Source organism: Cryptomeria japonica, chromosome 3 (genome assembly GCF_030272615.1).
Source record: "Cryptomeria japonica chromosome 3, Sugi_1.0, whole genome shotgun sequence".
Classification (NCBI taxonomy): domain Eukaryota; kingdom Viridiplantae; phylum Streptophyta; class Pinopsida; order Cupressales; family Cupressaceae; genus Cryptomeria; species Cryptomeria japonica.
Genome location: NC_081407.1, coordinates 175332540 through 175354706, shown reverse-complemented (window position 1 = coordinate 175354706; position 22167 = coordinate 175332540). Strand labels below are relative to the sequence as shown.

The 22167-nt window shown below is 36.6% G+C and overlaps 1 pseudogene; it reads right to left on the bottom strand.

Moving 5' to 3' along the window:
- Positions 1–371: 371 nt before the first annotated feature.
- On the bottom strand, positions 372–2085 carry LOC131029187 (endochitinase 4-like; annotated as a pseudogene).
- Positions 2086–22167: the final 20082 nt, after the last annotated feature.

Genomic DNA, 22167 nt, shown 5'->3' with positions numbered 1-22167 from the left:
TCATATTCCTTGTGAATGGAATATGGTTGTTGATTCTCTAGCTAAATTGTCATTGGAGGCTCCTACTAGATGGAATTACTTCTATTGGCATTCTTTATTCTCTCATCAAACTACTCAATTTCATCACCTTTTTCAACATGGTAAGGGCTAGTCATTGTAGAGTTTGCTTCACCTTAGCTAACTCTCTAGGGCCTCAGTGGTGGAGGATATTTGGAAAACCTTTTTGATTTCTCCTTTTCTTACTTTTTGTTGTTACTATTGAAGTATTGAGATCTAGGCATTGGCAACTGGCAACTACCTAGGAATATTGTTGTTTGTTGTTGGAATCGCTATCTTATTTTATAATTTCATGATACTAAAATAATCAAAAATTAATGTCCAACATCCAATCTTGGGTCAACATTGAGTTGCTGAAAAAATTCATGGAAATAATTCACAATGTTTATCATAATTGCATTGTTTCCACCTTTGCATTTCATGATACTGATAGATCTAATGATTTTGTCAAAATCTTTTCTATGAATAATTACCACATGATACTTGTTTTTCACCATCTAAAACCACACTACTATCCTAAATATAATAGAGGAATTAGTAGTCATGATATCTAGACTATTCAACCCATCAAATTAAATGTATTTTCTTGACTTTAGTGCTTTATCTTATCCATAGTCGTACATAGTTCAATAGCATTACATTAATTTGATGCCCATTTGAATATCTTTTAATCAAAATTGGCTTTCTTGGTGCACATAACAATTATCTTCTTTCTGCTTTGGATTAATATCTAGAAAGATTTTAAATAAAACGTCTCACAAAATTACCCGCCACAAATAAAATTTAATAAATTAAAATACTCCACTGAAACTACAAAAACATCACTTAAATTAATACAAACTTTATAAGTAGGGCCAGGCTTTCCCTTCTCAACTCCACACATATCAATGCACGTTTTTTAGAGAAAAAGAAAATGTTTAAGCATCGAATGTATCTATTAAAGTTATATATCAGTAGGAAATCAGAACACTTATTACCGTCACATTCCATGCTATTGATACCACTAATCATGGCTCTGAAGCCTTGGCTAGACGTGATTCCCGTATGACATTGGTTTTTCACCATCCAAAACCAGACCACCGTCTTAAATGAGATGGTCGAATCAGTGGCCACTGGCCACAAACCTCTGGATTGTTTAGACCATCAAATTGAAGATAGTTTCCAGCCACTCCGTGGTTATAGTTCCGGTCATCACTTTACATTAGAATAGCTAAGCTACAGAGAGCAACGTTATAATATTTGATTGATTGAAATTTGAAAACTAATTATATATGTAGGAAATGAAAATGGTCACTGACCATGAGAGCTGCAGAGGGCCTTTACCATGATAGCTCTTGTCGGAGTTGCAGGGATACCGAGTGTTGGAGGCATAGCAATATATGCTTCTAGAATTCTGCTCTTCGATGAAACAAAACCCTATTATCCAATATATACAACCCATTTTATTAGTACTGCTACTAGTAACATAAACTTAAAATAGATATAAAACAACATAAAAATAAATCAGATTGTAATGGATATGTTACCTCTAGCCTCATGGGCAGCATTAGCAAAGAAGGCAGCAACTTCTCTCTTCTTAAAATCGGAAGACCCAGATGTCCCAAAGCCATTGAAAGCATTAATAAATGGATCATAATTATAAAACTCACTTCCTGCACACCCACGGGAAGCTCCTCCAACTTGAGAGTTGAAGACATCAGAAGAAACAATAGAAGCCACTCTGGCGCCAGTAGAAGGAGGAGAAGAAGAATAACAAGAACCTTCTTTGCAACCAGCTCCACAGTAGGGATCTCCACTTCCACAGTATCCCCATTGACTACAACACAGTCCATTACATCCACAATTTTGACTCTTGCTCAATTCCACAATCACTAATAAAACAAGCACTACATCAGGAGAAACTATAGAAGCCACTCCGCCAGTTTGACATACTCCCACACCCACTAACACTGGTAAAACAAGCAGTACACATGTTGAAGAAGACCGGAAGATCTTACTCTATATATTTTGTATAGCCATGATTTGCATCCTGTGTTTGTTCTCCTCCATTGGCTACTACTATTTAGGTATAATGGGTAATATCTACTTACGTATAATACACGGTGAGAGAATTTTTTGCGTAACGTTAGCGTAACTTTTGAGTCAAGTCGTGTGGAGGATAAACTCCTCGTTTTCAGACGACTACAATTATTTCGAGCACATATTGATTTACAACTCCGTGGAACTGATTACGCGCAATTTTGTTTGACTAAATTTATACGGTATATATAAATGTACATCATGGCTATCTAGACTTCCCCAACACCAAGTGACCAGTCAATATGATTATAGAAATTACCAAAAGAGGCTCAAATTCTGCTGTGTAAGTATTTTCCAGTCTCTAGGAGCAAGCCTTGAAAATGTGATTTTTAAAATTTAAGTGATTTTTGTTAGACAAGGATAAACTTATTTTGAACTTTTTTATTTTAAGATATAAAGATGTTATCTTTTAAGATCTTTTTTCTATTCATTTTGTATATGCATAGGATATTAGATTTAAGAGAATTTGATAAAGGATTTTAAATTAATATACACTTATATCTTTTTGACTTCTTTGAGTTAATGTACATTTATGTTTGTTGGACTTCCTTTTTAAATGTTTGAGTATATTATGATAAAAAAATATATATATTATTTTATGAAAGTTTATATTTTTATATAAATATAATTTATAATTGTACACTTAACTTTGGTTAATTAGTTTAATCAAATTTAAATTCATTAGCCGCTTATATTAATTAAATAACTTATGTCATTTAATTAAATATAGCATCTTATCTCCTTTTGGCCAAATTAATTTAATTAATGTGGGTCATATCTAATTAATTGATTAAACATACTTTAATTAATTAACTCCCTTTTTCTTCTAAATTGTTGAGTAATTAATTAAACTAATTAATTCCGCCCTCATGGATTCTAACCACTTTTTAACCCAATTCCTAGCATAACCCATTTATTCTAACCAATCCCATCCCATCCTAACCTCCTCTCCCACATGTGTGCACATTCCCTATTTTCCAAATAATGGAAAATATTCTATTTTGGGGTGGTTATTCCCCAAATAGACATGTGTCCCTCCTTTGGGACACTTGTCTTCCCTCTTGAGCCAAGGACAAGTGTGGAATCTTCTTCCACATGGCTTCTTTTGGAATGCCACTTGTCTTCCTTGAGGACAAGTGTTGCATTTTCAAGCCTCTCATCCTCCCCTCATTTCCTATTTAATCCCTCCCATTCTTATTCATTTCATCCACTCTTTCATAATCATATCATCATAATGCCAAAATGCTCCACTTTTTTGCATTTGCATCCTCATAATGCCAAAATGATCCACTTTCATATAATCATACCGTTACACTATTGAAATCACCACCCATCTCACACTTCATTTTCATCAACCATCATTGCATAAATAATCATGGAGCACAATCGATTATTCAAAGAGGTCATCGAGCACACATAATATCAATGAATCATCAAATCAAAGAAGGCTTTTTGGTTTGCATTGCGTTGTCATTTTATTTTCATTTTGATTTTATCATTCTAATCTTGAGGTGTATGATGTCTTGTGTTTGTTTGGTTAATTAGCTTGATTTTTAGTCTTTTATATTCACACTCACTTTTTCATCGCACATTTTCTAGCACACCCGGTGGAACCCACTTCATGTGACATATCTCCCTTTTTTTTTATTGTTTGAGTGTGTTTTTTGCAAATTTTAAACACTTGCAGGCAAATATGTGGGAATGCAAGTGGATTTCTGCCTCAACAGAGGTCTATTTTATCACCAACTCAATTTTGAGAAATAGTGGGTTCACTCTGTGAATGCGCGAGAATAGTACCTGAAATTGAGGGAACACATTCTCGTCGTCGTACAAAAGGTAAATTTTAATTTTTGGCTCTCGGGTTTCTTTTGTGTTTTATGTGCATTTGACTGTAAAGTAGCGAGTGTGAGGGTAGAAATAGCGGGTTCATGGTCAACTCATGCGGGTTTATATTGGTAAAATTAATTCTGGATTTTTATGCTCTCTATTTTGTGTTTAAATAAGCTCTAGTGGGTTTGAATGTAAGTTCTCCAATGGGTTTGCATTAAAAAAAAAATATCGAAGGTGTGGGAATGCACTAAAAAACCTCGGGAATGCATTATGAAGCCTTGAGAGTGCATTAAGAATCCCTAGGAATGCACTAAGAAGCCTCAAGAATGCACTAAAAACCTCCGAGAATGCATTAAGAAACCCTGGGAATGCACTAGGAAACCTCGCAAATGCACTAAGAAACCACAAGAATGCACTAAGAAGCAGCAAGAACAATCTATGTTTCATTTATAGTCATTTTCCTGAATGTTAATTTCATCATTTTGTTTCTAACCTACTAATATGTTGCCATTTTTTAGTCTTTTGCTAACATTTGTGCAGCCAATTGAGCATGTAGAAGACCCCAAATTTTCAAAAACATTAGCGTTTTTATTGCAAGATCACCAAAGAGAGGTTTCTTTGAAACAACATACGTGTTGTGATATGCACATACTGAAGATACCCCTCATTTACCCTCCAATTTGAGATAGAAAATTTCTTGAGATCTTAGGATCTTTATAAATTCAAAGATTGGCATGCCCAAAAAGTTTGTGTTGTGGAGTAGAGCCAAAGCTACCAAGCTTCTATCTATCGGGTTGGATGTGGTATTCCTAGGCTAGGGGATTTAACAAGTATTGTCCTTTTACCATCTTAGGAAGTGCATGACTATTTATTGTGTTTTATAATTCATATGTGCTTGTTGTGTTTGTGTCACAATAATATTTTGCTAAAATCAGTCTAAGTCATCAAACATATCACATTTCACATGGTCCTAGTTGTTGTTGTCCTGCAGCAAGTTCGCTTCCTAGTATAGTGGGAATGTCTATTTTTTTTAGCTAGATTGGCATACTTAGCACAGTCACTGTCATTTGAACTCTTACGGGTTTACTCTATACTTTTGTGGGTTCGCTATCAATTTTGCCGATTCTCTCAGTCTTTGATAGTTTATTATGGCGGGTTCACTATCAATTTTGCCGATTCTCTCAGTCTTTGATATTATAGCTAGTTTACTGTGGTGGGTTCACCTTTTCCTTCAATAGGGTTAATCCATATTGTCTTGTTATATTGGCAAAAATTTTCCAACGAGTTTGCTTCATAGTCTAGCGAGCTTCCCCTTTTCACAAGGTCTTGATTTTCATTGTCACTTTTATCATCCCAGTTTTTGAGTCACAACCTTGGTTGTCCTTATCTCAATTCTTGCATCATCACTATCATCCATCATCATCTCTTCTCTCCCAATTTATGTCATCATTGCCTTCTTCCTAAGTCAAAGATTGAACATCAAAATTCATCGTCTTTCCAACTTCCTCATAGTTAGTCCCCATCCTAGTCTAAGCTTGTCATTTATCCTATTCTAAGCTTTGGTCTGTCGTCCTTTTTCATCTTTCATATCTCCAACTCATCAACTAATCATCATGTCATAAGTTTATTATGATTAGTTTGGTCATCCTTCATTTTCTCCCATTGGATCCCATTCTAATGATGATGAGGGTATGGTTGATCAAGACGAATATGAAATTGAAAATCTTGATGCCCTCATCCCTATCAAGCTTGCACCAAATGTCAGATACCAAAATCCAATTGTTCATCCTAGCTACTCTACTATTCCTCCATGCACATCCACTCATCCTTATCACACCTTTGACAAAGGAAATCCATCATTTCTTCTACCCACAACTCCCCCATATATCACCTCCATGTATCCCTCATATGTAATATCCATACCTCTGTTTTCTCCCATGGTCCTACGTCAACCTCCATCTTTTCCTCACAACACTACCACTTACATCCTGTAGTGCCCCTCCCTGATTCATCTTGCCTTTTTGTACATCAATGGATCATATAGATATAGCTTAATCTATTTTATGATGACTATGATAGTGCTTGGTTTTCGTGACTATCTTCTACTACATTTGTGATAGAGACAATGTCATAGCATTCATTCATGAGCACAATATGACATTGTGATTCCCCTTCACTTGTCTGTTAATTTCAAAATATATATGTTATTGTATATTATGTTGTGCATGTATTGGTGGTGATAGGTTTGCAGGTACTAGACATCAACTCCACTTGGCTTCGCAGGTCTGAGCGTTTCTTCATCCGAATGACAAGTTGATCAAAGATGGCATGAAATCCCATTCTACACCCTAGGTTTAAGTTGGTACCCTGTCAGTCTTAGTTCTATGATTAGAGTTGTCTTGTGGTATTTATGTTACCCTTTGATGGGTTGTCTTGAGGAGTTGCACTTATTGGTTAATTAAGTTATTAATTAATTGATTAGCTTATATAGTTTATTAATAACAAATTAAATTATTGGATGGCATTGGTATTTTAATATAATTATGTAATCAATTATTGAGGGTTGCTATTTATTAATATTATTGTGGATCATAATATTTGGCATTTATAATTATGCATGAAAGATTATTTATTAATTATATTTTATATGTATGTGGGAGATAGTGATGGTATTGAGTTTAAATTATATTGGCTAGAGTATTTTTATATCTATTTGAACATTTAATTACTTGTTTATTGTGTATTTATTTATTTACTTACCCCTTGTTATGAATGACCTTTTTGGGAGTTGTGTTTGTGTGATAATATTATTTATTGTCTATTTATTTATTTATATTATTTTTTTGGTTTAACATTTATTGGGCTTTTGATTTATTTATTTTATGTATTAGCCCTTTCTATTTTATTTATTGGTTAATGGGTTTATTTATTATTTATATTGTTTATTCTTCCTACCCATTATTTATTTATTATTTATCTTACTTACCCTCTCTCATTATTGGTTGAGGTTGGAGATTGTAATAATATTATTTTATATATATATTTTTTTAATTTTCAAGATGGTTGGTAAGAAATAAATTATTATTGATTATTTTGATTGGGCCTTTGATTTATTGGGTTTATTTTACTAAGCCTTTATATTTTATTTATTGTGTATTATTATTTAATTTCTATTTTCTCATTTGGTTTAATTTTTTATCTACTATTTAATTATTTACCCTACCCACCCTATTTTAATATTGGTTGAGATATTCCAGTAAGTTAAATAATAATATTTTATATTTTTCTTACCTTGAATTTGGGTAAGGGTTGGTATGAAATATTATATTTCTAATTATTTTTTATTGGCTGACATGTTCCATGGATTTTGAATGGAATTCTATTTATTTGGTTTTCTGAGATTGTCGTGGTGTGGGCTTGGTTGGAGAAAGTTTGCATTGTTGAAGATTTTGGGATATGTGGTTTTGGAGCTTGGATTTGGGATTCAGCTTCATCATATTGTTGTCTTTCCATAGCTTCTAATACTAGGTCGGAGATCTACTTCTTTTGTTATTGAAATGGATTGTTTGTAAAAGATTGTCTAGGGGGATTAAAAACTGATGTTGTTGTAAAATTAATTATATGGTTTAATAATATATTCTAGTGACTATTGTATTTTGTGATTATCTTTTCTAGAAATGCTTGTTGTGAATTTTGGACGGATGGATTGTTGGTGTTATTTTGGTTAATTCAATGTATTTCATGTTGTGACTTATTTATGCCCCATTTTTGTTAAGTCTGACTTTGTCTTAAGTGTTTAATTTATTTTTTTGGACTTGGTCGAATGTCTCTAGGCCGTTTTGAGACCTTTTTGTGCTCTGTCTTATTTGCGCTATTGTATTACTTGTATGTGTTACCCTATTAGGTGTATGCACTAGTTTGCGCTATAAACGTGTTGCCTTGTCTAGTATTTGCATTGTTTAAATTAGTATATGTGACACAGAGTCTTGTGTATGCATTGCAGAAGTTTGTGAATGTGTTGTAATGCGTTTGTATGTGCTAAATTGTTAAACAAAGAACTTTTTTTTTATATGCGCTGAGACAGTCTGCGTAGGCGCTATATTGTTGTGTTTGATGTTTGGAGTCATCTTGGCTTTCTGTTCTTTTGGTTTTTCCAATCTAGAGGTTGTCCTTTTGGATTTTCTCAGTTTTCTAATGTTGTTCTGGGAGTTTGTTTATTAATTTGAGATGATTAATTGCACTAATGGATTGAGCAAGATGGGAAATGCCTTGTTATTATTCTTTGGGATCATATTGGATTTTTTTTATAATGAGATTCTTAATGTTTGATGATTCTTGGTTGCCTATGTAAGGCTGTGGTTTTGGCATATATTTTTTATTAGGATAAATAGGTTTTGAGGGGACCCGAAACCCCTTACAACAGGTATTGAAGGGACCTAAAACCCTCAAATTTTACTAGGATCCTAAACCCAAAATAGACAACTGCAAAAGATACATCAAAGATAATCAACAACCTAAAACTAGCCTAGCAACAAACATATACCAATGAAACCTAGCTGAAGGAGTAGAAGGTCAAAGCCTTTCACTAGCACAAGGGTTTTATCAAGGCTCCCTTAACCTTAAATAGATATCAAGGGTTTTTACAGGAACCATAACTTGATTAATGGGTTTTACAAGGCTCCCACAACCTGATAATAGAAGTTCCTAGCCACACATGACCACACGACCAATTCTTAACCAAAAACAAACAATGGCAAGATTGGGCCCTTGAAAAATGCTAGCAGCCAGCCAGTCCCAGAAAGAAACCAAAAACATAGGATTTTTCTAGGCTCCCTCAACCTTGTTGAACCCTGCAAGAAGTAGCATGCATAAAACAACATTCACTTCACCAACTCCCTCATAGCTAAACATCAGGGCTTCCATAGCCTCCCAACCATAGTTTGAGGCAAGACTAGATGCAGGAAAAATACTGACATCCAAAATGTACCTCAGAAAGCCACACAAAATAGGGATTTTACAAGATCCCTCAACCTTAAGGGTGGGTTTTAAAAGGATCCCACACCCCATAGATTTTTTTTTTTTAAAGGCTCCCATAACTTTGGCCTTGAGAGAAATCAGAGCAGAGCGAATAAATCCCTCCAAAATCACCACCTCAAAAGATGATAAAGGAGCGAAGCTCAGTAAAAGAACAACCTCTATTCCCACATTGTCCAAAAATAGGGTACCAATAGTCTCCCACCAACAAAACTAAACCTTCACCACTGAGCCAAACTCCACCTCAATAGGAGAAAGGTTAATTCCAACAATATCCATCTTCACCTCAACAAAATATAGATCCACATCAAAAAGGCAAGCTAGAAAAAACCAAAGCTGCAGGGAAAAGGCCAACCGAAAAATAGAACAAGCATAACCATAGCTGGAGCAGAGATGGAAATCCATCAACGAATCTTTAGCATAGACCAAGGGATATAGAAGGCTCTGTCTAAGACCAAAAAGGTCAATGAAAAAATAAATCCAACCAATCCAACAACAGAGCCTCCAAGAGAAGCACAAACCCCAACACAACACCTCAATAAATAGGCCATAAAGCATAGACCAAGGGGGGTGGAAACAAAAACCTCTGCCTCAAAATAAAAAGAGACCTTCAAAAATATGGGGAAGTAGGGATACCCACCAAAAAATCCATGGGCTAGGATCCAAAAGAAACCACCACCACACCAAAAGAGAGCAGATCTGCCACATTTACACCAACAACAACGATCTTTAGCCTCAACCACAAGAACAACTCCATAAAAAACACCACGTCATAAAAAGCAACCAGATCTGCTGCAACATCACCAGCTTCAGCATCACTGACCACCAAAACCCTAGGAACAACCACAACACTAACTAAGAATACCCATACCCTAAGGTCGAGATTCATAACCTAAGGAGACCCACACCCTAAGAAAACCTCGTTCATATTCTTGGAGATTATTATTTGATGTATAACCTTGGTTAATCAATTATCATGTATTGAGAGCCCATGTTTTATGTGATGTGCATAGTTGTCACCCTAAGGTATAGGTGCATGGTAGGGGGAGTGGTCTTCCAAGTGAGTGACTAAGGTCGTGGAGAGTAGACAACCCGATTTCCTAGGGTCTAGATCACCAGAATATCTCATTCAGATTTTATCTTGTAATTAAGTGATAATTTATATTAATTGATTCTAGGAGGGTTGGGTAATAGTAATTAACCATAATAATATAAGAAATAGTTATGGTGGCCTCAATGCCTTGCCCAGGGGTGGTATCCGGGATAAGACTAGGAAGACCTTGGTGATCCAAGTAAGATAATCTCCCTTACCCCTTCAACGTTGAGATGGCTCCCCAAGGGCATTATGTATGTCGGGATGAGTTTCTAGGTTCCCATTATGATTGCATGCAATGACACTCCTTCTCTACATATAGGTCCTAGCACCTTGAGTCTTTATTTGTTGAGAAGCCTTTGGAGGTCTTATGTTTATATTGAGCTTTGATTTAGACGTGCGATGTGTGGAGTGTTATCCTTTGGTTCTTAAGTGTTAGCCTAGATCTAGAGTATGTGTGGGATTATGTGTCATCTCCTATCATGGGGGGTGGTTCCTTTTGTAGGATTTGAGAAATACAAATCCACAGAACCCAAAAGAAACCTGCATGCAAGAAACCTGTCACAGAGAAAGAGAGAGAATGAATACAAGGGTTTTGGCTCTGACAAAGAGAAAAGATGTATTATCAGAGAAAAAATGAATCAAGAATATGAATAATAGAAGAGATCAATCCTTATAAAGGAGATCAACACCAAAAGGAAAACCTAACCCTAAGGTGTGAGCATTTAATAATTAAATATTAATTATTAAATAACTAATGTATGCATAAAGAGAAATCTTAAGAGGAGAGCAAAGTTCATTAATTACTTTACTCTAACACCCCCCTTAAGATGAGCTACAATGCAGCTACAAACAATGCAGAAGAAAGCAAAGGAACTACAATGCAAAAGAGGGTCCCGGCAACAAGGCCTGATGAGGTACCCGAATACAAGAAAATCTCTATAAAGCGGAGTAAAGGAGAAAACCCAGTGGGAAAAAACTCCTCTCCAAAAAGAGATAAAGAATCATGGTGAAAAGAAAACATGAAGGAAGGAAGGCCTCACTGAGACCCCCCAAGGACAACTTCCTTCACCCCAAGCATTGAGTGCAACTGAAGATAGCGTGGAGATGCCAAAGGTTTAGTGAAGATGTCAGCAACCTGCTCCTCTGTAGGAATATACTCCAAGATGAGAGAACCATCCTGAATCAACTGTCTGATGAAGTGCATGTGGATTTCAATATGCTTTGTCCACTGATGCTCCACTGGGTTGCAAGAAATGTGAATGGCACTCTGGTTGTCACACCAAAGAATAGTGGGACAATCTGGAAGAAACCCAAACTCTGTCAGCGACTGCCGAAGCCATAAAACCTCCTGACTGGCTAACACTGCTGCACGGTACTCAGCCTCTGTAGATGATAATGCAATAGTAGACTGCTTCTTGCAAGACCATGTAATAAGACCAGAACCAAGGCAAAAAAGAAGCCAGAAGTAGACTTCCGATCATTGACATCACCAGCCCAATCGGAGTCAGTGAAGCCAATGATGTGAGGGGATCCTGAAGAGTAGTGAATACCATAATGTGTGGTGCCCCGAATATATCTCAAAATATGTTTGGCTGCTTGCCAATGGCTCTCATGAGGATCACGGGAGAACCGAGAGACAAGGCCAACCGCAAAGGAAAGATCAGGACGAGAATGTGTCAGGTACAACAGACTGCCAACCAACTGCCTGTATAAAGTGGGGTCTACTGAAGGAGTAGAGCAAGTGGAAGACAAAACAACACCTGACTGAAATGGAGTGGGGGTAGACTTGCAATCAAGCATGCCAAATCGCTGAAGCATATCAAGAGCATACTTCTCTTGAAAAATGGAAATCCCATCCGAAGACTGAATAACCTGTAGACCCAGAAAGAAGTGCAAGAGACCAAGATCTGTCATCTCAAACTGCTCCATCAAAGCTCTCTGAACACTCTGAATCATGGAGGATGAGCTACCTGTAATGATGAGATCATCTACATATAGCACTAGAATCAAAAGATCACCCTCCTGACGCTGAATATAGACTGTGTGATCGGAATGACAGCGTGTGAAGTGCGAGGAAAGCAAGAAGGAGTCCATCTTCTCATACCAAGCCCTGGGGGCTTGTTTGAGACCATACAATGAACGTCGAAGTCTACAAACCAAAGAAGTGTCTTGTACAAAACCCTGAGGCTGCTCCATATAGATCTCCTCATGTAGGTCTCCATGCAAGAAGGCACTCTTCACATCCATCTGAAACACTGTCCATCCCTGTGAAGCTGCAAGTGAAAGTACCAGGCATATAGAATTCATCTTGGCCACAGGAGCAAAGGTCTCAGAGTAGTCAATACCCTCTACCTGAGAAAACCCCTTCGCAGCAAGACGGGCCTTATACTTATCAATAGAACCATCTGCAGCATACTTGGTATGATACACCCACTTGCACCGAACCAACTTTCTTCCCTAAGGAAGAGGACAAAGATCCCAAGTATGATTCTTCATCAAAGAAGAATACTCCTCATCCATGGCCCTATCCCACTTTGGGTGTCCTGTCGCCTCTGAAAACTTTTGAGGATCATCTGAAAGGGTATGACTCAAAAGACTAGAACCAGATGTCTGAGCACGAGTGCGACGAGTATCTGAAGGATCACCTGCCAAAGAACCAGCTGCATCAACAGTATCACGGGCCCACTTCGACAAAGACAGAGCAACTGGTGGTGGTGGAGATGTTGGATCATGATCTACATCATCCTCAAGAGATAAGTAATCCTCAAGAGATGAAGAGGAAGGAGTAGGCAATGAGGGAGAAGCTGGTGATGGAGAATCCATCTGAGGATAGCACTCATCAAACTGGACATCCCGCCGAAACAAGACCTCTCTGGAATCAGGATCAAACAACTTGTATGCCTTAACATCCTCACAGTAGCCAACAAATATGAGTGGTCAGCTCTTCCTCTCCATGGCTATCCGCTGAGCATCAGAATAAATGCCCAAGCCTCACTACCAAAAACTTGGAATGTAGAAACATCAGGCTTGACATGGGTCCAAGCCTCCTCAGGAGTCATATGGCATAATGCCTTATGGGGCATCCGATTCTGAATATAATTGGCACAATTGACTGCTTCAGCCCAAAATGAAGAACTCATAGCTCGAGACTGTATCATACAATTTGCCATCTCTTGTAAGGTTCTGTTCTTTCTCTCAGCAACACCATTCTGTTGAGGGGGATAAGGAACTATAAACTGATGCTATAAACCATGCTCAGTGCAAAAATCTCTGAAAGCCTGATTTACATACTCCCCCCCATTATCTGTGCGTATCCTCCTGATAGAAAGTCCAGATTGCTTCTCCACAAATGTCTTAAACTTCCTGAAAGAGTCAAAGACATCAGACTTGTACTTAAGAAAGTACACCCATGTACATCTGGAGAAGTCATCAATAAAAGTGAGTACATAACTGGCCCCTGAAAAAGAAGGAGTCAGAAAGGACATAAGATCACTGTGTACCAACTCTAGGGCTGCCCTAGCACGAGAGGCTTGACCCTTAGGAAAAGGATCTCGATGATGTTTGCCAAGGACACAACCACGACATACACCATCCGTACAAGAAATCTGTGGAAGCCCAATCACAAGTGCCTGTGTACTCATCTGCTGTAGATATCTGTAATTGACATGACCAAAACGCTCATGCCAAAGCCTGCTCACTGAATCTGCATGTGCTATAAGAGAGGAACCAACAGTGTCTGAACTCTCAAAGCCATCAAAACTATATAAGTGAGATGCAGAATCCACACTCCCAGTAGCCACAACCAAGTCAAGATCATGAAGATCTCGAATAACCACATCATGAGGAGAGAACTCAACTGTCTTACCAGAGCTAGAGTGGCAAATCTGATAAACGGATAGAAGGTTTGTCGAAATGTCAGGAACCAAAAGCACATCCTGAAGACAACCACCATCCAATGAAACAGTACCAGAACCCTGAACGGAAAGTTGTGCTGAGTCACCAACTGCAATATGTCTAGTGCCTGTAGGAGCAAGAGCGGTGACCAAATCCTGTGTGTGTGTCATATGGTGAGAGGCACTAGAATCTAGAATCCAAGTGGACGCTAAGGACTATGCTCATGCAGAAAGAGCATGACCTTTCCCTGTGGGCTGTGAAGGAGGTTGTGGTGCACTGATATTATGCTGCTGCATGGCTTCCTCCAAAGCCTCTAAACATTTCCAACACCTAGAAACGGGATGTCCTTCCTTGCCACAAAAACTGCAAGGATCACCTGATATCTTCAAAGTCTGGTTTTCTGATGTAAATAATAGAAAGCAAGAGAAAACACCCCCCCACAATGCAAAAAACTAATCCCCAGTACAAACTGAAAGCCAGAAAATGATAGAAAGCAATAACGGGTTGAGGCACAGTTCACAGGATGGCAGACAGACCTATTGAATCTCTCACACCGCATAATTACCACACTTGGAAGGGTCGCATGATGACTCTTCTCCAGTCAAAAGGGTTATGGTCTGTTTGGATGAGGTTCAGCCTCAGTTGACACGTCCTTTTGAGATTATGCAGCACCGGAACAATATGGATCAGGCTATGGGATTGATGGCTTTACACATTTCCGACAGTCTTCAGTTTCATCTTGAGGGTTGTCTCACTCCTCGAGCCATTTGGATCAAGTTTGAAGGACTTTTTGGTACTGTCAATGAGTTCAGAGCTTTGCAGCTTGAGGCAGAGTTAACTTCCTTAGTACCTGATTCGTTTCCTTCTATTGAGGACTTTCTGATGAAGTTCAAATAGCTCTGATACCATGTAGGATTTGAGAAATACAAATCCACAAAACCCAAAAGAAACCTGCATGCAAGAAACCTGTCACAGAGAAAAAGAGAGAACGAATACAAGGGTTTTGGCTCTGACAAAGAGAAAAGATGTATTATCAGAGAAAAAATGAATCAAGAATATGAATAATACAAGAGATCAATCCTTATAAAGGAGATCAACACCAAAAGGAAAACCTAACCCTAAGGTGTGAGCATTTAATAATTAAATATTAATTATTAAATGACTAATGTATGCATAAAGAGAAATCTTAAGAGGAGAGCAAAGTTAATTAATTACTTTACTCTAACACCTTTGGTTCCACATGGTTGGGTGGTTTGATTCCTTCTTCCATTGGGATGATCTTTGTTGGATGCTCTTGCATGGATGTGGATATTTTATCTCTTCAGCATATGGATGGGTATTTGTAGAAGATTGATGTATGATTCATATGACATATGTACTTTTAGAGTTCATGAGATAATTGTATTTGTAATTGAGAGTTATGCTCCTTGATTTAAATGAATATTGTGTTTATGTGCAATGGTAGATGATATATTAGGTGATCGTATTGATGTATCTTGTGGTAACTTGATAATTCTCATTAATGGATTTGTTTCTATGGATATGTATTTAGTGTTATGTGAATGTCTATTAAGATTTACGAAATGGATTAGTAATGTGGTAATTAGTATTATAGATGTAATAATTATGCTAGGATGTTGAATAAGTGATTGCGATTAGGAACGTTTGGAATTGATGCTTTAAAATGAATATAGGGGGGTTATTGGCATTTGCATTATTAAGAATGGAATCATGATAGATATTCTAGCAAAGAATCTTATGTATGCATGAAAAGATATAATGATAGTTGAGTTACAATGCATTGGATTATGAAAGTAATTATGATATTATTCTTATGATAAAATGTTCTTGATGAGGTTATGTTTTATGGATGGATTAGGTAATGGTGTTGAGATACCCTAGAGGAGATAAATTATAGAGTTGAATTTATTTCCGCTTGCATATTGTACTTTGGTGAATGTGTTAATGATGGTTAATTGTTTACCTTGTTAATGGATGTTAAATGCATATGAGTAGTTAGTTGTATATGTTGTATTAGTAGATTTTTTAAAAAGAAATATCTTTATCTATATATTAGATGGTTAGTTTCTTTAGGGTAGTTTGGCGAGAATTACACATCCCTAATCCAAATCAACCATCTCATTATCCCCAAATCCATTACACAATCCATAATCATAATACTCTATCCTACCTCAAGCCCACATCCAATCCTAATCCTTCATCTTACCTCAATCATTCATCCAATCCTAAGCCTCCATCCTATCTCAGTCCTCCATTTAATCCTAAGCCTCCATCCTATCTCGCTCCTCCATATAATCATAAGCCTCCACCCTATCACACTCTTGTAGTGCTATAAATTGTACACCCTTGCTAGAGTGGTACAATTTCACACTTACTGCACCCGCCTTAGTGTGTTTGCATCTTGCATTGTTATTTCCCTTTAAGTATTTAATTAATTAATTAATTTAATTAAATATAAAGTCCTATTTCACCACTTCATACATTATAAAATTGGGCCCTTTACCCCAAGTGTGCCCCTTTTTATTTATTCCTCCAATAAATCATTTAATCATAAACCCTAATTATGTCCTATTTCGATCGTTAAGGCCCGATTTTGCATATAAAAACACCTGGAAATCAGTTGTAACTTTTGGATTCACTATAATATCATCATATCTAATGGCCTTGAAAATTTGGTGAAAAGTTGGTCAGACCATGATGGGAATGCACATGGTCCTCGGCTTTTTTCTTGAAATTTTGAGAGCACAGTTCTATGATATTATGATGCTTATCCCCAAAAGATTCACAGGAAATTCAATTCCTAGGTCAGCCTAAAGGTGAAATTAAGTCAAAATTAAGATCTAGGGTTTCATACATAAGAGCTCTCTTTCTTCATTTGAAGGCAACTAAGATCTATCTAATTCAAAGAGTTTTCAGCAAAGCAAGCATAAGGAGCCTTCTATGTAGTGAAAGAGAACCCTATGTCGAGTCTTCGTAAATATTAAACAACATTCAACAACATTCAACAACATTTCATCAAGCATTCATCATCAATTAGGAGCCTTGAAGACATTGAAGAATGATAGGAGATCTAGTGGCAATATCTCTCCTTTGGGGATTGGTATGATTTCATGTTATTTTCATGTCTTTGTATGAGCTTATTTACATCAATTTACAAATTTACATTCATGCTTTAGATCATTTAGCATATTTCATTTCAAGCATTGTTGTTTACATTCACATTAACATTTAGGGTTTGCTCTCATGCATAGGGCAGCTCTAGTTTCTTATCATTTAGGATCTTGCATACACACAAGGATCTATCACACACATTTTCAATACATTATCAACTATTTATGGAGGTTTAAATCACCAACATAGGGGTTTGACTATGAAATAATATTATATAGCCACCCAAACCTTCCCTTTTCAATTGCAGGTACGGAAACAGGCATCCGGAGGTAGTTTTAGATTTGCAAAAGGCATCAACGCCACTCAGAAGCCTCATAAGTGCAGAAATATATCAAGGAAAGGGGTGTGGTACCTTGGTCCTACCCAGGACAGTAGCATGGCACCATGGTCCCTCCACTTTCAAATGAATTTTGACAGGTTGCAGACTTAGAACCTCAAGTTTGCAGTATCTCAGTTGCAACGTCCTGTCTGCAGAAACATGACAGTGGTGTGGCACCCTGGTCCAAGCTAGTTTTGTTCAATTTGTAGCATCTGGTACACATCCAAATTCCTCCCCCTTTCATACTTTCAGTATCTCAGTTTCAGATCTGTAAGTCTGTTCAATTTCAATTTCATTTGTGCTTCATTCTTTATCTCCTAATCTAGTTGATCATTCAAACCCTAGTTTTTCTCATCATTTGAAACAAGAGGAATAAAAACCCTAAGAGGTAATCCTTGTCTCTCTCTTTCTCACAAGAATTATCCAAAGTGATCTATCTGCCTAGGCTCTTTCGTATTCCCAATGTGTTGGCAAAAGTAGGATTAGATCCTAGTCACCTAATCTTGTTTTTCCACCTCCACATGTTGGTGAACCCGGCGTGAATACAACCTTCTTTAATTCTGATTTATGTTCTCAGATCTGTGTGTTTTTTTCTATTGTCAAATTCAAATTCACATTTACAAGTTTCAATTCCTTGCAAATTTCAAAATTTAGAGGTTAATTTTGCTAAAACCCTAATTTTTCAATTCAAAATTGAACTTGTGGATAGCTTATTTGGATCATTAATTTCAGATCTGATTTTGGAACACATTTAGTTCATAAATTTCATTTTCTAAATCAAAATTTAGAGTGCTTGCATTGGTTAAAATTGAACATTTCCTTCTACTTTGCATACGTTATCATTTGAAAGAGGAATTTTTTTGTCACAATGCATTCATTTCATAGATGTGATAATGGGTTAGCTTCCCTTGTTGTAATTTTTCCCTCTCTTAAAGAACCTCCTCCTATCTATGACAACATTTTAGTGCCTGAAAGAGTTTTTACCAACCCCTTCAAAACTCTCCCATGCTTTAAGGATGAAGATTTGAAGAGTGATCTTGACAATTCTCCTAAAATGTGCCCTTCTTATCTAGCCATCTTAGAGGAAGTGAGGATTATATCATAAACACCTTTCTTAATTTTATTTTACCTTCCTTACATTATGCCTTTCTAAGTGAAAAGGTATTGATGGACATTGACTTATCTTCTCCTAAATTTGGTCTTACCAATGGGGGCATGTTATTACAACAAGAGGTTATGAGCACTTCTTCCAAAGATCTCCTTACTAAGCATGAACCTTTGGAGAAATATGTTCATCTCCCTCCTAAATAATACTCCCCTCATGAGGTTAATTTTGTGCTAGAAGATGTTATTGTCCCTACTTTTCCTAGTGATGGCATTTCCTCTTTTGATTTCAACAAAATTCTCACTAGAGATGATGCATTAATGAGAAATGCTTTCCCTTCTCCTAAAGTTTGTCTTACCCCTAAATATGCCTTAGAGAAAGAAGATGAAAGCATAATCAATTTCCTTAATTCTCTCTTCCCTAAAGATCCTATTGAAGATAGTTTGAGGAAAGACGATGAGTTAAATACATGTAGTAATTCTCTCCTTCCTAAGGATGAAGAATTAATGAACAATGGTATCCCTTCTCCCAAAATTGGCAATAGAAATAAGGACATCTTTATGCAAGATATTTCTAATAATTTTTCTTATGACCTCACTATTTGGGATGAACAATTAGAAGAAGGTGTCGATTATTCTCTCCCCCATGAGAGAACCCTAGCCAAAGGGGATAAAATCATGATTGATAACTCTCTTGATAGCATCTCACCTTGCATGAATCTCAATCATTTTTTCTATAAAATTAAAGCATCTCCTTCTCCTCAACTTGGTTCTACTCATAAGGATACCCTAGTTCAAGATAAGATGATTAACATCTTTTTCAAAGATCTCCCTCTCAAAGGTGAGACTTTAAAGACTAATGTTGATCCTTATCCTAGAGAATTTATTCCCCATGTAGATCCTTTGGTGATGGAGGATGATATGACCTTTCCTAATTTTCCTCCTAAAACACCAATTCCTACCCCTAGTCTCCCTCCTAAAATTGGTCTTATCCATGATAACATTTTAGTGCAAGGAGAGACTATCAACAATTCTTCCAACAATATTGGTAATTCTTCTTCTAAGGACACCTTTGATATTCCTAAACCATCTTCAATAAATTTGATACATGTGAATGAAACACCAAATAAACCCCTCTTCACAATTCAAGGTGCTTGTCCTTATCAAAACTCTCCACATAAGCCTATCTTAGTGGTTCAACGTGGTTACATATGCTAATGATTTTTTTTACACTCCAAAGAAACCTATTATTATTGTGCAAGGAGGTTATCCTACTAAGATCCCTTATGAGTATGCTAATAAAATTATTGGAGAGAGTTATCATATGGTTGCTCATACCTACAACACAAGAAACAATAGGCAACCTAGTCCTCCTCTATTTATCCCAACTTCACTTCCTCTCTCTCAACCTACCCTTCCACAAGCACCTCGCATATCAAATATTGGCAAGGAGTATGATCTCATTGAACAACTTAAGGTTACTCCTACTAAGATTTATATTTGGGATTTGGTTCAAAGTTCACCTGCTTATCATGGGATGTTACAAGATGCTTTGAAAAACTTAGATTTCCCACCTACAGTGACACCTAATAACATGTCCTCTTTGATTAATCCTAGAAACAAATCCAAATCTCAAATTTTATTCACACAAGATGAGTTACCTTCTCCTGAAATCCAAAATCAATATGATCCTCTTATGATTGTAGTTATTATCCATGATAGTGCTCTAAGATAAATCCTTGTGGACAATGGGTCTGACCTTAATGTTTGTGGTGTGGAAATATTGGATAATATTAAAGTGGATCGTTCTCTTATCAAAACTTCTTCTCTTACTATTCGAGGCTTTGATAATGCTGCTAAACAATGTCTAGGTGTCATAACCTTGCCTGTTAGTGTACATCTTGTTGTGTTACCTACACCTATTCATGTTATGCTTGGTAATTTGACATATAACCTTCTATTAGGGAGACCTTGGATTCATAGCATACAAGTTGTCCCCTTGACTTTGCATAGGCAATTCAAATTCATTTATAACAATACGACATATACCTTGTTAGTCGATACCAAACCTCATGAACCTTTAAATATGGCTCTTCTTGTCCAACTACTTCCCATTCTTCTTCCAATCCTTTTACTTCTTCAAATATATCTATTTACTTTAATTATGTTGCTCCTTCTAGTACTCCCGATTCTTCTACTCAATTGGAATCTCCTCCCAAGGATATCTTTTCTCCCGAAGTAGTGCTTGCAAATGATGATTGGGAATCTCTAGAATTTACAAATACTTTTATAGGAGAATGTAGGGTACCTTGGAAAGGATCTAAGACCGAGAAGGAGAAATCTAAGGAGGAACCTAAAGAGCAGCCCACCCTTTTTAAAAAACTAAGTAACGACTTTGTGGTTGCTTCTAATTCAAATAATTCTTCAAATCCTTCCTCTAATTCATATAGCACTGATACCTATGAGGCATCACCATCTCCTTCTGATTTGGAATCCCTTTATGGTCCTAGTTTTCACATTTTAGCTAAGAGTGTCTATGATGGAAATGGTTGTGGTTGAAATGAACAACGAATTAAAGTTCCTTTAGAACATAATACACATGAAGCTTCATTTGGACTTGGATATAATCCTTCTAAGCCCACCAAAGAATCTAAAAGACCATCTCTCAATGTGAATGCTATATTTTTGTCATGATGATGACCTCATCTCAATTAAATCATCTCCTCCTTCTCTCAACATTCATCCCCCTCATAAGGAAATCTTGGTGATGAACAAATCTCTTTATGAGTCTCCTCAAGAGATTTCTATTCCCCCTTATGAGAATTTATCTTCTACTCATTCTAAAATCCCCTCTTCTAGGAATAAGGCTTTAAGGAATTACACTTATCCCTCTCCTAGGATTTCTTGTGTGCAAGAAAAGTATGACTTAGTGGCCTATTCTTCTGCTATAAACTTATCTCTTTCTAAATACTTTTTAACATTCATCATGTTATACATGTTTTTAATCTCACTTATAGCAGAGCATTTAACATGTCATATTCAAATACCTCATTCAATATATCATGTCTTTAAATAACATTAATGGCTATTATGTTTCTCATCATTATGTGACATTGGTAGCTCATTTACTAGGGGCTCATTTTCATTCATGATGGTGCAATTTCATGTGCAATCATACTTTTTTGAAGCAACATAATAGCCTATTTGTATCTCATCTCTTCTCCCTATATATATGGGGGGCAAGAGTGATTTCAAACATCTCTCCTTCTTAAGATTAAAATTTCCCCTTTGTGAGGTAGTGTCTTTGTTACTACTTATCAAGTTGCCATTAGTTTCATGTCAAAGTTATACTATATAGTCTAGTCGGTTACTACTACTGAAATATTAAGTCGGTATACACAGTCTAGTCGGTTACAGAAGAAAGTAGTCTCAGAGCGTAGTTTACACCGAGTTGTCTATCAATTATCATTCCATGTCTACCGAGCAGCAAAGATGACACACCGAGTTGATATACACCAAGTTAAACGTGTTACCAGATTCATTGAACCTGGACATACATATG